General features: G+C 42.6%; 2 protein-coding genes across 3 annotated transcripts in view; one reads left to right on the plus strand and one right to left on the minus strand.

Moving 5' to 3' along the window:
• LOC116845871 (laminin subunit alpha-1) overlaps positions 1 to 961 on the minus strand; it is a 169298-nt gene extending 168337 nt beyond the window's left edge. The window contains exon 1 of one of the 2 annotated variants that reach the window (XM_032819059.1): positions 614 to 961. The gene's annotated coding sequence lies outside the window, so the exon portion shown is untranslated. Of the gene's footprint in view, positions 1 to 91 lie in introns of both variants that reach the window. The other variant, XM_032819058.1, reaches the window with a different exon arrangement.
• Positions 962 to 1087: 126 nt separating this feature from the next.
• Positions 1088 to 15646, plus strand: part of LOC116845833 — a 293678-nt gene continuing 279119 nt past the window's right edge. Inside the window, exons 1-5 of the mRNA XM_032818974.1 lie at positions 1088 to 1272; positions 1528 to 1689; positions 1934 to 2148; positions 2871 to 3053; positions 15237 to 15470. The gene's annotated coding sequence lies outside the window, so the exon portion shown is untranslated. The remainder of the gene's footprint in view (positions 1273 to 1527; positions 1690 to 1933; positions 2149 to 2870; positions 3054 to 15236; positions 15471 to 15646) is intronic.

A 15646-nucleotide genomic window follows, 5' to 3' on the forward strand; every position in this document is an offset into this window, starting at 1 on the left:
ACAAGCGACCGACCGATCGAGAGAGCTGCTACTTGCCGATCGCGAGTAACAGTTCAACTTAGCAATTGCTCAATGATCACTGCAAACTCACCCCTAACTTACGTGACGAGTCGGCTCGTCATATTTCTCTCTCCGTTCGACGTGATTCCTAAAGCCATTGGCGCGTCCATTTCGGTCAGTGTCCCGAGAGCAGTGTCACACATGCACATACACGTCGATGTCCACCCTGACCTTCAGGTACGTGCGTCTCGTCGCACCGACGCACGAGCTAACGAGGATCGCGAACAGCGTGTCGGTGCAGGCAATCTCGACGAGTTTACGGCTTTCAGAATCGTATAGTTCTTCCGTAAGATGAGATCCCACCCGCGCACGTTCATACAAGTTCGCCGTGTACGCAACGAACTTGCCGCGGTTCACTTCGCGAGAATCGCAGGACGGCCGGCCGCTCGGGTAACTTCAGCACGATCGTTTTTACCACGTGACCCCGTTTCAATTCCGCCACTGTTCCGCGCATTCCAAGTGCAGCTCGTGCCGATCTTCCCGCGCGCGATCGGCCACATCGACGTTCCACCCCAGCGATTATCACCTCCCGGTGATAATCTCATCAACTCACCGGCGACGACGACACCACGGCGGAGGTGCGTATTCCCCACGTGCTCACTTGTTGCTCCCGATACGGGTTTGATCGTGTGCCCCGCGTGCACGACGCGCTCCTCTCGACGTGTAACGTACACCTCAAACAGTCAACAAAAGCTGCACTCGCCGGCGGTCAAAAAAAAAACATCAATACAGCGTACACTCCGCGAAAACACATCGTCTTCGATGTTCGGTAATTCCGTGCGAGGAACCGGGTGATCTCGTTGATCGTTCCGAGACAATGCACTACGCGCGAGAGAAAGACGGCGCGAGACAGAGAGAGAGAGAGAGGAGGACGGTGGCGCCACGACCGCACGATACTAACGTCGCGAGCAGACTGAAGTGAGGCAGCGTACCACCGTGACGCTGCGCGCGACCATCTCCCTCCCCCCTCCCTCCGCTCTCACTTGAATCACAGCGAGCGTTGGGCAGGTACAAGGGCGGTATGCAGCGAAACTTTCCATCGTGCTTCCGAAAACAAACACGGCCGAGCGTCACGAGTAAGTGTCATTCTCTGTCGACTCCCCCCGGCAGTAGAACTTTCCGGGTGATATTCGGCCGGCGTAATCGAGCGGGATCACCCCATGGCGTCATTCTCACCTCCTTCAACGGACACCGATCACGTCGATCACGAAGGTAAGACTCGTGTCTCGCTGATACATCTCATCGGCACGCGTTCGTCATTTATTTTGTGCGTGAGATAATCGTCTCGATCGATGCATTCTACTATGTATATAGAGATTTCGAGATATTCGTCCAAACTGGACTGTTAACTTTCATTTTTAGACTTCGCGATATCGCGTCTTCCTTTACCCTCTGTGTTTCGTCGACGATGTGTGTGATAATAAAGTATCCGTCTCAGTGAATCGTTCGTTTTCGCGACGTTTTCAGGGTAAATCAGTGTGTTAACGTTACACATCGACGCGGAACCATAATCGGGCCGGAATCGGAAAGTTCCCTCTTCTCATTTCTTGTTCCCCAAGGCCATCTTAGCGTTAAATTGTTGAAACGACGCCATTAGAGACGGGCGACGGAGCTGGAAAGACGTTACAGGTAATTTGAATATATTTTGGCGAAAATTTCTTCTTTCTTTGCTATTTTAAATGCATTATAGGATATTTGGAAAGATAACAGTACCTCTCTTTTTCGGCATTGTTAAGCGTTGAATCGTTCACCATACGCTCGAAATTCTTTCTTTTTACCGTTTGTAATAGTCGTTCGACGCGATCCAACGATCGATCGTCAACTCGCTCTATTTCTAAAGGTTTTGCTATCGCTAACAATTTTCACTTTTCAGAACACGCAATCTCGGACAACCTACCTGTTGCTTTGTTGCGGAAATTAACATTGTGATGCCTACGCGAGTTCCTACTTTAAGATACCTTCTCCATTCAGCAGAATATATTTCAAGAAGGTGGATTTTGTCTTGTGGCGTCGTTCTTACTTGCTTCAATCGAGCCAGCGGATATGACGTCGACAATGGACGAGATGTCGATGACGCCGACTACGAAGGTAAAATTCATCTTGTTGAAATCTCATCGACTTGTTTATTTAGTTTCCCATACAGAACAAATAAACATGTTCTTACAAGTAACTTATTTTTATTTGACGCTACATAATCTCATTTAAAGACTAATATATTAAAAATAAAAATATTTTTAAAATAAAAATCCTTTTTTTCTATGTGCATTTTCTTAAGACCTTAGCTTTTTATGAAATCATTTATTCAATTTAAATAAAAGAATTTAGATTTAAGTAAATATGTTATTAGCACCTACTGAATAAATATTTTCTTACTTTTTAGGTATTTTTTATCTATTCTATTATCTACAGGATATCCATGAGATGTATTTTAAATATTTGTTCTGTATGGGTTGTAAGACTCATAAATCGAGATATTTATTGATTGTATTTTTATTGTATTAAATTGTATTCTTAACCTGGATTTCCGAACTTTATATAGTTTCTTAGACTATGTGAGATCAAAAATACATATAATATTTACTTAAACCTAAATTCTTTTATTTAAATTGAATAAATTATTGCTTTCATGAAAAGCTAAGGTCTTAAGAAAATGCACATAGAAAAAAAGGATATTTTTATTTTAAAAATATTTTTATTTTTTATGTATTAGTCTTCAAATGAGATTACGTAACGTCAAATAAAAATAAGTTGCTTGTAAGAACATGTTTGATATTCTCTAATAAAATCTCTCATTCTCGTTGCATGTTCAGGGTGAATCAATATTATTATGATCGTCGTACAGAATTATACTCCAGCACGGAACGATAATTCGAACTGAATCGGGCGTTCCCGTTTCATCATTTCCTGAAATTATCTTGGCGTCATTTGCGTAAAACTGTTGAGGTAACGACGATTATTGCAAATGAACGAGGGAGATTGGAAGGAGATTACAGGTAAATTAAAAACACTTTAGCGAAAATTTTTCAAGGTTTTTTTACTAAAGAAACATATTTCAATAACGAACACACACGGACAAATCAGTGGTCGAACTAAACCATACAAGATTAGGTACTTCTCTATTTCTTCTTTGCCTCTAGAAGGTTACAATGCTTTGGTTATCTTTTTTTTTTTGGTTTTAGGTATATTATAGGATATTTACGGAGAGATATAATTAGTGTTCCTCTCTTTTCGGCTTTGTTAAGCGCTGAATCGTTTATCAAGCGGCTCGAAATTCTTTTTTTCTTTCCTTTCTTTTTTTTTCGTTCGTGATCGTCGTCCGGTCGCTCCGATCGCGCGATCCAACGATCAATCGCTCGTTCGCGCTATTCCTAATCATTACGCAACATTTTCGCTATCGCAGTTCTCAATTGTGAGAATGTGTTCGTCACGATCGCGCGATTCCTGCCGGAATGGCCTGCCTGTTGCTTCGTAAATTAACATTGCGATACCTACGCGAGTTTTCACCTTACCGCGCATTCTCCGTACAGCAGAGTATATTTCGAGAAATCTTCCGGGCGACAAAGCGTGACACTTGCACTCTATTTGCTTCTCAGTCAATTTATCGCAAATTTCTTACACGATCCTTCGTTCATTGTTCTATAACAAAATATTTGCAATCATAAAGATTGAAAGTGCATTGACCGAATGAATTTTTATTGAACGACACTCGCACGTCCATTGCTGTGCACGTCGAAAAATAAAATCTGCATAGAACCTCGTGTGATAAGTACGTTTCATTTGAAAGTCTAACAGGCAATTATAATTTTAAAAGAAATTCATGACCACCACGGGCTGTTATATCGTCGTATATTTTAATACATGCGTATTAACCTTGCGGAGAGCCTTTACAGGTCTATCTATAGAACGACAAAAGTTCCGTCGCTGACGCATATAACCGCCCACGAGAATATACCCTGCCGTGTAACGAATACACTTCAACTTCGTTTTTTTAACGAGATCGGAATCGTCAAGATTGACGCGAGTAACGATACGATCGTAGTTTCTCGTCTTATTAAGGTATTGAGGAAAAAATACATAAAAAATTACTTGTGGAATATAGAGTTTATTTCAATGAAATACAGTTGATTTCTGCGAACAGACTTTATATCCCACAAATAAATTTTTAAATATTTTTTTTCTGAAATTCATTTCTGTGAATAAATTTTATATCTTGCAAATAAGTTTTGAAAAATTTTTTCTCTAGTGTATACTGATAAAATACACTGTGAGAAAATTACTTGAACATTTATTTGTAGGATATAAAGTTTATTTCTGTGAAACAAAGTTCATTTCTGTGAATAAATTCCACAAAAAAATTTTCAAGTATTTCTCAGAAAATCACGTCGCGTTTCGAGACTCGCGGACTCGATTCTGTTTGCTCGAAGTCGAAGTGTAAGGAGAACCGGACAGGCGGAAAACCGCGGACGAGTGTTCGAGCACTTGGACGCGAAGTCGATGAAATAACTGTTGGCGATGCCGACACGTCCAGATGAAAAACGGTCGGAGCGTGTTTGGACGAGTTCTATCGTTCGTCTAATTCGAACGACGCGCAATTGCAAAATCGATCCGTTTAATGAGTATTCTCGCGGACATTAAAAATCATACGAAAGTGTGTATACGTATGTTTACTGTTCTTCTTTCTTTTTTTTGTGTTAGTCCGATTGCGCGTTTTTAGGCAGTCTACGGTTTCTCGTTTCTCTCTTTGTTTATTGTTACACACCACACACACGCAACACACGCGCGCTCGCATACACACACATACACACTCTTTCACACACACACACATATACACACACGTACGTGATATGCGCGGACACAGGTATCGGTACGGCAAGTAAATAACGTTAACGATTACGCGCGTACTTAGACACTACGTTTCGTCCCCGTCGACTGTCTTTCGCGTTCACTCTCTGCCGGCACTTCTCGTCAATCTCGTTTTAATTGACGGTGATCCGTAAAGAGCGCCCATGTGATGATTGGTGTCAACCCGTGCGATACCGAGTGAAAAAGGTTGGTCAAACAATCTTTATGATATCGTTTAACAATCTCGTGTGATGTACCACGCGCACGCTGCGATCCTGCGCGCTGCGCTAAGCTCTCGTAAATCTACTCAAATGTCAATTGAACGATTTTTTTATTATATTTATTGTATGTACGGGAAGAAAGATTCGGTTGGATAAGTCAATTTCTTTGGCTGAAATATGAACGATTTAAAAACTTCGATTGAAGTTATCAGAATTCAATCTAAATTATTCAGATTTTATTCTATCTAAACTAACTTCTATCCCTTATAATTACTGTCTTTTATAAGTACTTCTTTAATTCTTCTCAGTGCTCTCTTATATTGTTCTCTTTTCCTTTGCTTTTTTATGTACTTTGTGATGTTCAAAGAGACATATTCTTGTTCGGTTAAATAAATAAATAAATTTTCAAGTATTTCTTCCTCAGTGCATAATAAAAACATTTCTGCTTAACTTAAACAGAATTCCAGTAATTTCCATCGGAATCTCTAAATCGTTCGTGTCCTACTAGAAATTGGTCCATCCAACAAAATTATTTATTCTTCCGTGCGTGAGATTTGAGAATTAATCGCAATCCACAAAAGAACGTTAAAACTGAGGCATATTCCGACAAATGGAGATTTATTGATTCTTTTTTTCCAAATGTAGGACATAATCGATTATTGGACATTTACGTGCGTGAGATATGTAATCAAAGGAGTACTTACCGTTGACGAGTGTCGTGTCAAACGAAAGTCCGACAGCTCCGTGGATTTGTACTTTATTAAGTTTATGTTTTGGGAATTACACACTGAGAAGTACTGAAAAAATTTGTCGATATAAAGTTTATTTCTGTGAAATAAAGTTTATTTCTGCCAAATAAACTTTATATTCTACAAATAAATTTTCAAGTACTTTTGCTCTCAGTGCAATTTCACGCTCCGTGTAATTTCAATTCTCCGGAAAATGGTACGCGCAGAGATCGCAGCGCAACTCCTCGTTTTCCTCGAAATTGTGCTTCGCTTGTCATCGGGAGTATCGATATCTAGCTTACGAAACGACTTACACTGAAAGCATGTTAACACGATACAGGGTGACAAACTACGACCGGAGAACACGATGTTCATTTCCGTTCGCACTAAGTTCTCGAGATCTCTCATGAGACTCCCGTGAATTCCATGCAAAGCTTTGGTTATCACCGTTTCCTCGTAAAATATCGGGAAATAATCTCTCTCTCTCTCTCTCTCTCTCTCTCTCTCTCTCTCTCTCTCTCTTTCCTCTCCTTTTTCTTGCATTACTCATCGATTGCGAGTCGCTCTCGGAATACACACGCAAGCAAGCCCTCACTCTCCCGAGTCGCATAAACACACAAGCACACGTAACATACGCACACCGGCACACGCGGGCTTATTCATCTCATGCTCGTACTATGATCGAGTCGAATCCTCGGAAATTACTGTAGATACAAACTGTAGGGCGTAGTGTGTAACATCGGTACGCTTGTGTAAAGATTGCCTCGGAAGATGGGCCTCAGGATTTACAGCGTGCGAAATTGGTCTTACTCGAGATGAGGGAAGAATGTTTGCCGGCAAACATGTAGAAACGCGAGTAAACAGTTCATGTGTATGTTTTATACCGTTAATTATTAGAACTTTTGGGTTGACTCTGTGGAATCCTTGGGTTCTTCGATCCATGAATTCTCCTCCTGGATTTTGCGATCGTGAATATTCTCGCATGCCCGAGTCCTCAGTATCGCGGATTCCTTCCGCGTATCTTTGGATTCCTGAATTTTCGCCGCCTCGTGATCTATTGGATTCCTTAACGTCGGATATTCAGTCGCGGCTGGTGCCGTATAGATATTTATTAAAGCAATAATTCATACACTCGCGGTGAGTCTGGCGTGACTTTTCACCGACGCGGTGTCGTCCGTAAATCCTGCGGCTCTCGCGACACCGTAGATATCCTTAAAATGTGTCGGAGAAATGCATCGCTTGATACGCGTCGCGGTTAAGTATACGATACGCGGTAAGAACAAGATTACACAGATACATAATCATAGTAGTAAAAAGTAAAAACAGTATGAAAAATTATTGTTATTGTTTCCCATTACTTTATTGTTACGTCGTGCTCCGTGCTCCCCAAGTCGCGAACGTGGGCTTCGATCGTGCTTTTGTTTCTTTGCGTCTATAATGAGATGAGAAACGCGTATTTATGAACAATTTTGTTCCACCTCAGACGGCGGTGTGGTGTATTCATATATAAAATTTGATTGCGTCCTCAATTCCCCATCACAATAGAAAAATCGCGAGACGCGTTTGGAACGTCGGAAAGCACAACGGATCCCTAAACTCGCGTGCTATTAAATGTGCGATTGATCGATTTATTCGTTTACTTGTTCACGTAAAACACGTATTCAATCGATGCGACGTTCAATCGACTTCGAGAGCGGAACGTTCAGTTATAAATACGAACACTATGATCTCGTATTACACGTACGATGATCTCTATGATGGCGGATGTTCTCGGTTGATGACGCGATGATGGCGTGCACGATGAATAACGAATGATTCGCTACATCCAAAAGCAGCTCTTTTTAAACGGAGCTGAGAATTCTTTATTAATATATCTTGTTTCGTGATCGAGCGGTCGGGCTGTTGGAAACTTAAATTACGCCGAGCAAAATATTTTCGCGTTTATTAGGCGGATTTGATGATCTTCGCGCTGAGAGACAATGAATCGCGCGTTTTCCCTTGTACCACTGAAGCTCGCGATCGAAAGAAATACTTGCAACGGTGCGCGTTCGCGTTCCCGTCACACTCCTCTTCGACGGGATCTGCAGTCAAACCGCGAGCAAACTCAACATCATCCGTGATACTCTGAAGTGGCTCAATCAACATAAGAATCACGAAGATCTTTATCCTATGGCGTGTGTTACGCGCCTGACGTAAGGTTCGGCTCGTGATCGTCAAGGGAGATTGAATCGAAAGAGTCGAAGTTGCCTTTTAAGGTCGACGTTCTCTTAACACACTATCGCGGCGAAGAATATAAGAGCGCTATGCTGAAGACTCTTTTGATGGGAGTATTTCCATGTTCTCGATGGCGATCGCAATGACCATAATGATGCTGAATGAATTCGGCTCGTTAACGATGGGGGATCGATTATGAGTGCGCGAGCGGCTTTCGCCGCCGTCTTCTGACAAGGGACTCTCGCGAAGTATTACGTCTGCTTTTCAGAGATGCATATATTTATGAAAAATGCTCGTCCTAAGATAAGTTTAACAATATATAACATTGATGCGCAAAATGAGAACATCAACCAAAAATTAAATAAAAATTTAGTCAAAATGGAAACTAATGACTGCTCATGAATATATAACTTTTTACCGTGTTGACATATTTAAAACATGTACATTTTCGAAATATGTCAACAGGGCAAAAAGTTATATATTCATAAGTAGTCATTAGTTCCATTATTGGTCAAATTTTGACCCCCGAATTTTGAATTTTGGCCAATGTTCTCATCTCGCGTAGCAATGTTGTATATCGTTGAACACCTGTCTCAGGCTGAGTACTTTTCAAAAACATATATACATCTTTGAAAAGTAGACGCAACACTCTCTTCGTGAGTGTCCTTGGTGAGATAAGTCGCGAGAAAGTAGTTCTTTTTTTTATTATTATTGTCCGTTTGCATATTTTTCTTGCTTTTTTGTCTTGGGACACAAGCGCTACCACACTCGTGAAAATACTCCCCTCGTGCTAACTACACGTGTATCACTCTAACTCGCAACATTCGGATATATTTGATCACGCATGCCTCGCGCCAGCTCGAGCTATTTATTTCGAGTCTGATTTGGACACCGCACAGAGTGTCCAAAGCGAGTCGAAAGGATTCTTTTTCGTGTGTTTTTTTTTCTTTTCATTTCATTGAAGAGTGAAATCGAATCACTTGTGCGCTTCGAGAGAATCTGGCGACGCATGAACTCAACTTCTCGCGATACACATGCGATGTAAGGAGATACAATTAGTTATAAAATTGCCACGCGTGTACGCGGCCATAATGACTCGAAATGATCTTAGTGGAACATTTTTGGCCGTCCGAGCAACGACAACGTATTATTTTTCTCTCAATTCTCGAGTCCGCTTCGCGGGAATACTCTGTCGATTGAAGTGGAAGTACAACGTGTAAAACCGGCTGGGCGGTTTCGCGCGCGAGGCAGATTCCTTCTTTACCTCGGGAGAACCCGCTCGGCAGAGATTTTCTTTATCGTTGTTTTGCGCGTTTCACACTTCACGTGGCGTTCGTGTATCGAGCGCGTCGCCCGTGCAAAGAGTCACTCAAACTTCGCGCGATCGATAACAAAAGAATAAAATTTGATGAAATATCGTGCAAACTTCGGACGCGAGTATCGCTGCGGACAATGAGTCCTGTCGCGTCCTGTTCTTTCTTTTTCCCCCCCTTTTTTTTATACATTCGATATTTAACAGTCTTAGCCACTAAATTTATTCATATATTCTATTTGTTAGTTCTCTCAAACGACAATGCATCGCCCGATTCTGTCGAGATCTTCCTTCTGTTTCTCGTTATCCCCTCACCTCGCTCTTTATCACTATTATTATCGCTAATTACTAAGGGCACAATCACACCGTACGCTCAATATATAAGTTCGCTCGTAAACTCCTCCGTCTCTTCCCTCCTCTCACCCCCGGCCCACCAGCCTTCTCAACATCTCCGCCTATATATCGTATAGATTCATCTAAGTTTCCTAAACTTTCAGGAAATACAAGCGCACTGCGTGACACACTAATCTCAATTTACGAATTTAATATTCAATTAATAGACTTTCGCGCTAACGAGCTCGAGAGATCTAATAAACGCGGAGAACTGTCGTTTAATACATGCGATAGATTTCGTTTAGTGTGAACAAGTGCTATTTGCAGGGTGCCCGCGTGCCTTTCTTGTCTCGAAACTGTTGTGATTGGCGAAACGTAAGAAGTAGAGAACTTGCCATTATCTTCGATCAGAAATGACGAAATAATTTCCCCGTTGTGACAGTAAGTCTAGGAATATGATCTGCGTTGATATGTGCGTTACAAGTTCAGGCTCACTCCGCACCCTTTTTTTCTTCCTAACGTAGTAATATGATTTATTAAAGAAGAAAATTTTACTCCACCCCCCTTCCCCTTCGCGGAATGCCTCGCGGAATATCGCAACGCGTGATGTAACAAGTTACATTTAATATAGTCATTTATATCCTATACATCTTTCGCGAAATTTCACTACTAGATTTCTCTCGTGTCTTTTAAGTCGTTCGAAGACGAGCGCTGTAGACACATTCCCCAAAATTGTTCCGTTTTTTTTCTTGCAGCTTAACCCTTTAATCGCCTCTATCAGATATACGTACATTGATTTTGAAAGTACACGGTGTAAACGTTCAACGATTCGAATGAAACCTTGTCAATTCGTCGAGTCATGTGGATTGCGTAAAAGATCGCACAATTAATGTTGTTGTAAAAGACAGTAGATTGATCAAATTGAATCCCGACCGATCTCACTGTGATATGCAGACTGCGATATTGCGTCAATTTGATATGCAGAATCTGTGTTTACGTGTGTAGAAGTGATATGTGTAGAATTGATTATTGTTTGCACTCTGTCTCTCGGCGTTGATAGTTTTAGATCGAACTAATCATTTGAAATACTTTACGATAAATGTCAAAACAAGTATCGATACAGAGAGATAGATCTCCGGAGAAAGATATCATGCAAGAAATCGAAGGACACGTTCGTCAGACAGAGAGAGAGACTGTAATATTTTGATTATTCAGTGATGGGAGTCGTGTCTTTTCATTTCTTGCGTACATTTTCACCGGGAAGTACGGGAAGTATCGTTCCTGTCTCGTCAGAAATATATTACAGTGCGATAAATTTATGCTACTCCCGGTGCACACACGCGCGCGTCTGCTGGACAAGACAGACGTTTCGACGCAAAATCGCGCGCGATCTGTCATCCACATTGTCGCGTCGGACGCGATAACGCGCGGCTCCTTCATTCGTGATTTCTACGCGCGACTATTAAAAGCGTTAAACATTACACTCGCCAACGGAAATATCGTTCGTATTATTTCACTGACGGGCGCACGTCAAAAATTTCTATCGCTCTCGTTTTCACGAAGAGAGAGAAAAGAAAACGAAAAAAAAAAAAGAATTCGCTTCCTCCGATCTCGCGTGCACTGCAATTGAATCGCGATTCCACAGAGGAACTTATTCTATCTGGAAAAGAGGGAATATCAGTGAGACACTTCCCCGTTCGCTTTAACTAACGCATCGAGAAAATGAGGAGAGAACTCTGAAATTTTTCTAAAGACTCTTAATTAATCTCGAGAGATCAATCCCGTTCCCGCGAATGCCTAACAGTTCATCGCGAGTTGCTGAATCAATAACGCTACGGGGTACACCATCAGACTCAAAATTTTCCGCTAATGTCTCATACATTTCCTCTCCCTCTCGTCCCGATCATGGCAGTTTAGCTAGCTTTCGTGTCCGACGCAATCGGAATTTCTTACCTACTCGCTTATCCTACGCGTGACGTTCAGCCACAAAGGATCGCGAAATCCGCCTATTCGCATTCGTAACACCTCACACGATCTTGGGGAAAATTAATCTTTTAGAACCGATCGCGCGCTCCGTCGTTATCTGAAATGTCGACAATGACGTCAACTGTATACGGGAGGAAAACCACAGAAAGGAATATTCACAGAATACTCTAGAGTACGCTGAGGAAAGATACTCAACAATTGATTTGTAGGATATAAAACTTATTTTTCTGTGAAATAAAATTTATTTCTTTGTGAATAAATTTTGTATCCCACGAATAAATTTTCAAGTATTTTTTCTCAGTGCACACACTCGTGGTATTAATCGTGTATTAATCGTGTGAGAACTGCTTTCCCGATGTCACTCTTTTCACACTCTCTCTTTCTGTCATTTTCTCCTCTCGCACGTATACTTTCGTCATTTACTCTCTAGGTCAAGTTTTACATTAACTTCGCACAACTCCAGGCACACTCTTCTATTCTTTACTCTCAAACAAGCTACATTTCGGTCAACCCACTTCAACTCAATCGTCGGAACGCACGCTGAGAAAAAAATGCTTAAAAGTTTATTTGCGGAATTGAAGTTTGTTCACAGAAATCAACTTTGTATCTCACAAAGAAATTTGCAAGTATTTTTTTCTCAGTGCATAATATAGCATTTGAAAAGTTTTGCATCTCAGATTTGTTTGTGAATCCCCGTTAACGTTAAGTAACGTAACATCATCGGGTTTCGTTCACTTGAAATAATGAGTTCTCGACTTTTGTAATCGTAATATAATGAAAACAGAGGTTCGCGTTCGACTTGGGCTGAAATGGGGCGAACATGTGGAAAATAAGTATCATGTGATTTAAGGAACGATTATGGTAACGTTGACCAATCGCACTCTTCTGATTTACAGTCCGTCGATCTCAATCTGTGATAGTCTCAGTCGTGGCGGCATCGTATGGCGTGCCGATTGTAAAATTGTATCGTTCGCACTGCTCGAGAAGCTACATACGAATGCTAGTTGACGATTCAGTAAAAACGAAGAACTTATTTTCGATGTTCCGTCGATGCGCATAAGTCGGCGACGTGTTTTGGATATGTTTGTCGAAGTATGAAACTGTACTGGGCGAGCTATCTAATTCCTCACATTACAACGGTTGCACGCAGATCGATATTATTGATCATGTGTGCGTGATCAGACTGAGAATCAAGATTACCAAGCGTGCGCTTGGTACTGACAAATTTGAACTTCATTTCCGTAGAGTATAGCTTTTTCCGAGATAACAGAAAGAATTTCTCACACTTATCGGGTTCCTAAACGTCACAGCCAATAATAACCATCTGCTTCAACGTGAAGATACGACGATCTTGTCAATTATTGCGATCGCTACTTGATCAAAGTATCATTCTTTTTATGTTCGAGCGTGATAAAGTTGTTCCAAGTTATCAACCGGTTATTCCGTCGTTCAATGTGTGACGTGACTTTTGCGACTTTTCTAGTCGCGAAATTAAAATTCTCATATATTAATCATAAACTCTCTCTCTCTCTCCCACCTTCTCTTTCTCTCTCCTTCCTTTTTTCCTCTTCCTCCTTCTCCTCCTCCTCTCTTCTCTCCACTCTTCTCACCATTATAACTTCTACATATGTATATGTTTTTTTTTCCTTTTTCGCATTCGTAATCTATGGAGACGGCACAAAGCTGAACGGCTAATGGTAGATACAAGTATATTACAAGTACACGCTCGCGAAGTATCCGCTCGCTTTGTGCTCGCGCTTCGCCGGCAAACGGCACGAAAGCGATTGTTCTCGTGAAAAGCGACGCGAGGCATCGTTATGACCGCTGAAAGGGGAAAGAATCTCTCGACTTATGATATCCGACTTAAGAAATCCCTGCGCGAGTGCAGCTGCAGAGAAAGCTTCCTTAACAAGACTCGCCCTAAGATTCTCTACTGGAGCGGGCAGAATGATGACCGCAAAAGAAAAGAAAAAAGAAAGATAAAAGAGTAGGAAAAGAGATTACTGTCCGCGCTGCACGATAAATTTGATAATTCGAATTAATGCTCGGCCCTTGTTTACTTTGTATATCTTATTGCCGTTATGCGGGCGTCGGGAGTTTTGCGAATTTTTTTTACAGAAGCACAGCTCCTTTTCTCAACGAGACGCGGTGCGATTTCTCGCCACCGCTCTGTCGGCCGACGTGCACGCACTGACGCATCTTGAGCACGCACTTTCTCGCGCTCAGATACTCGCGCGCGTGTACATAATGGTCTCACGGTAACGATTTTCCATGCGACGTTCCTCGGCGGAAAGCTCCTTCCTCTCCCTTTGTGTTGTCCTTCAGTCAGAGTACGTCTCGGCGTACACCGTGTGAAATCTTGCGGAACGAAAAATCGACGGATCAAAGTCGAGATCGAGAATAGAGATTTTGCGCGTGGTATGATTGGCTGAATTATTATACACATGCGACACTTGTGCTCTTTCTTAAAAAAAAAAAATCTTACAAATCTACGTGTCTCTAGTGCGCGGTTGACGTTGCGAACGGCGAATTTCAACGACCATCCACACATTCGCCCGTCACGTAGCTGGTTTGGCAGTCGAACACCCGACGGATACGTCGCGTCGCGTTACACCCTTTTCGGGATCAACTCGCACGAAGACCGAATGGCGACGCGAGATCCCTCGTCTCGCCGATAACTCCTGTATCTTTATGATGACTAACTTGCAAGTAGCGGCTGTTCGCAGTAATCGGTCGACTTTAGAGACCTGAGTCTGGAGAGCTTCACGAAAATCGCTACCGTGAACAACGGAGATACGCTTTCGTATGACTAAAACAGCGTTCTTCTCTCTACTGCTTCACAGAATACACACCGAGAAACACCTGACTTACGTGACTAAGCTACGTAACGAAAAATTCATTGCGCACACGTGCACCACGAGATCGAAGCTCCCCATCGTCTCTTTTCCCCTTTCCTGTGCATGCATTTGTGACTCACATTCTCTCGCGTTTGTTCGCACCCACCCACCTATCTGCTCGCTCACTCACACACACGCGCATACGCACGCACGCGTGCACCCGCATTCGCATACGCAAACACGCGCACGTGCGCGCCCATTCATACTGTTTGCAATTAATTTTTGTCCAATAATCGCTCGGACCGCGTGTCCGCGCCTCGCATTACGTCGACGCTCTATCCGCCCTCCTTGTACACAATTTAGCGCATCCAACCGGGCAAATTTTGAAAACGATACTCGCGCGATCGAAATCTGTTTGCGCCATCGATTAGCGGCGCAAACAGATTCGCGAACGTCGAGCAACAACGTTAACGATCGTTCCCTCTCGCTCGTTTCCGCCGAGACCGTTTCTCCGTGTTTACTTACGTTTCGCGACGGCAACGTGTTTCGCCGCTTTGGAAATATTCCTGTTTATTCTCGGCTAAAATCCCCGTTTCGGAGGCGCGGTTTCGCGAAACTGGGCGAGATAAGGATCGCGGGGCTACTTGTCTCTTCGCCGTGAAATTCAATTGATCCACATTCGCGCCGTTCTTGTCTGTTTCAGTTGTACTTCCAGCGCTCGACACCACGGAGGAAGCTCAAGGAAGATCAGAAGGTGGCCGAGAATTGCGTCCGCGTTGCTCGTGGCACGATGTTCATCGGTAACACGCGGCCGATATCAGCAGGGACGATTCGACGTTTGACGTCGCCCCGTCTCCGAGGGGGCGGTGAGGGCACCACCGCTCCGATTCACCCTGCGGGCTCTGGTCCAGGCCTGCCTCTGTCGACATACGAAGGGGTGAGTCAATGTAACACTCAATTTATAGTCGATTTTGCCAACGTCAATTGAAGTCGGCCAGTACAATTGGTTGATAGATGAAAATTGAAGTTGAGGATGTATTGCCCGTATAGCACTTGCAAAAAATAACAGAAACTTAGAAATATGCTAATATTTCTATTTTCCTTGGGAAAACG

This window comes from Odontomachus brunneus, unplaced genomic scaffold, assembly GCF_010583005.1.
Source record: "Odontomachus brunneus isolate Ranch 3 - 2012 unplaced genomic scaffold, Obru_v1 Obru_scaffold_058, whole genome shotgun sequence".
NCBI lineage: Eukaryota > Metazoa > Arthropoda > Insecta > Hymenoptera > Formicidae > Odontomachus > Odontomachus brunneus.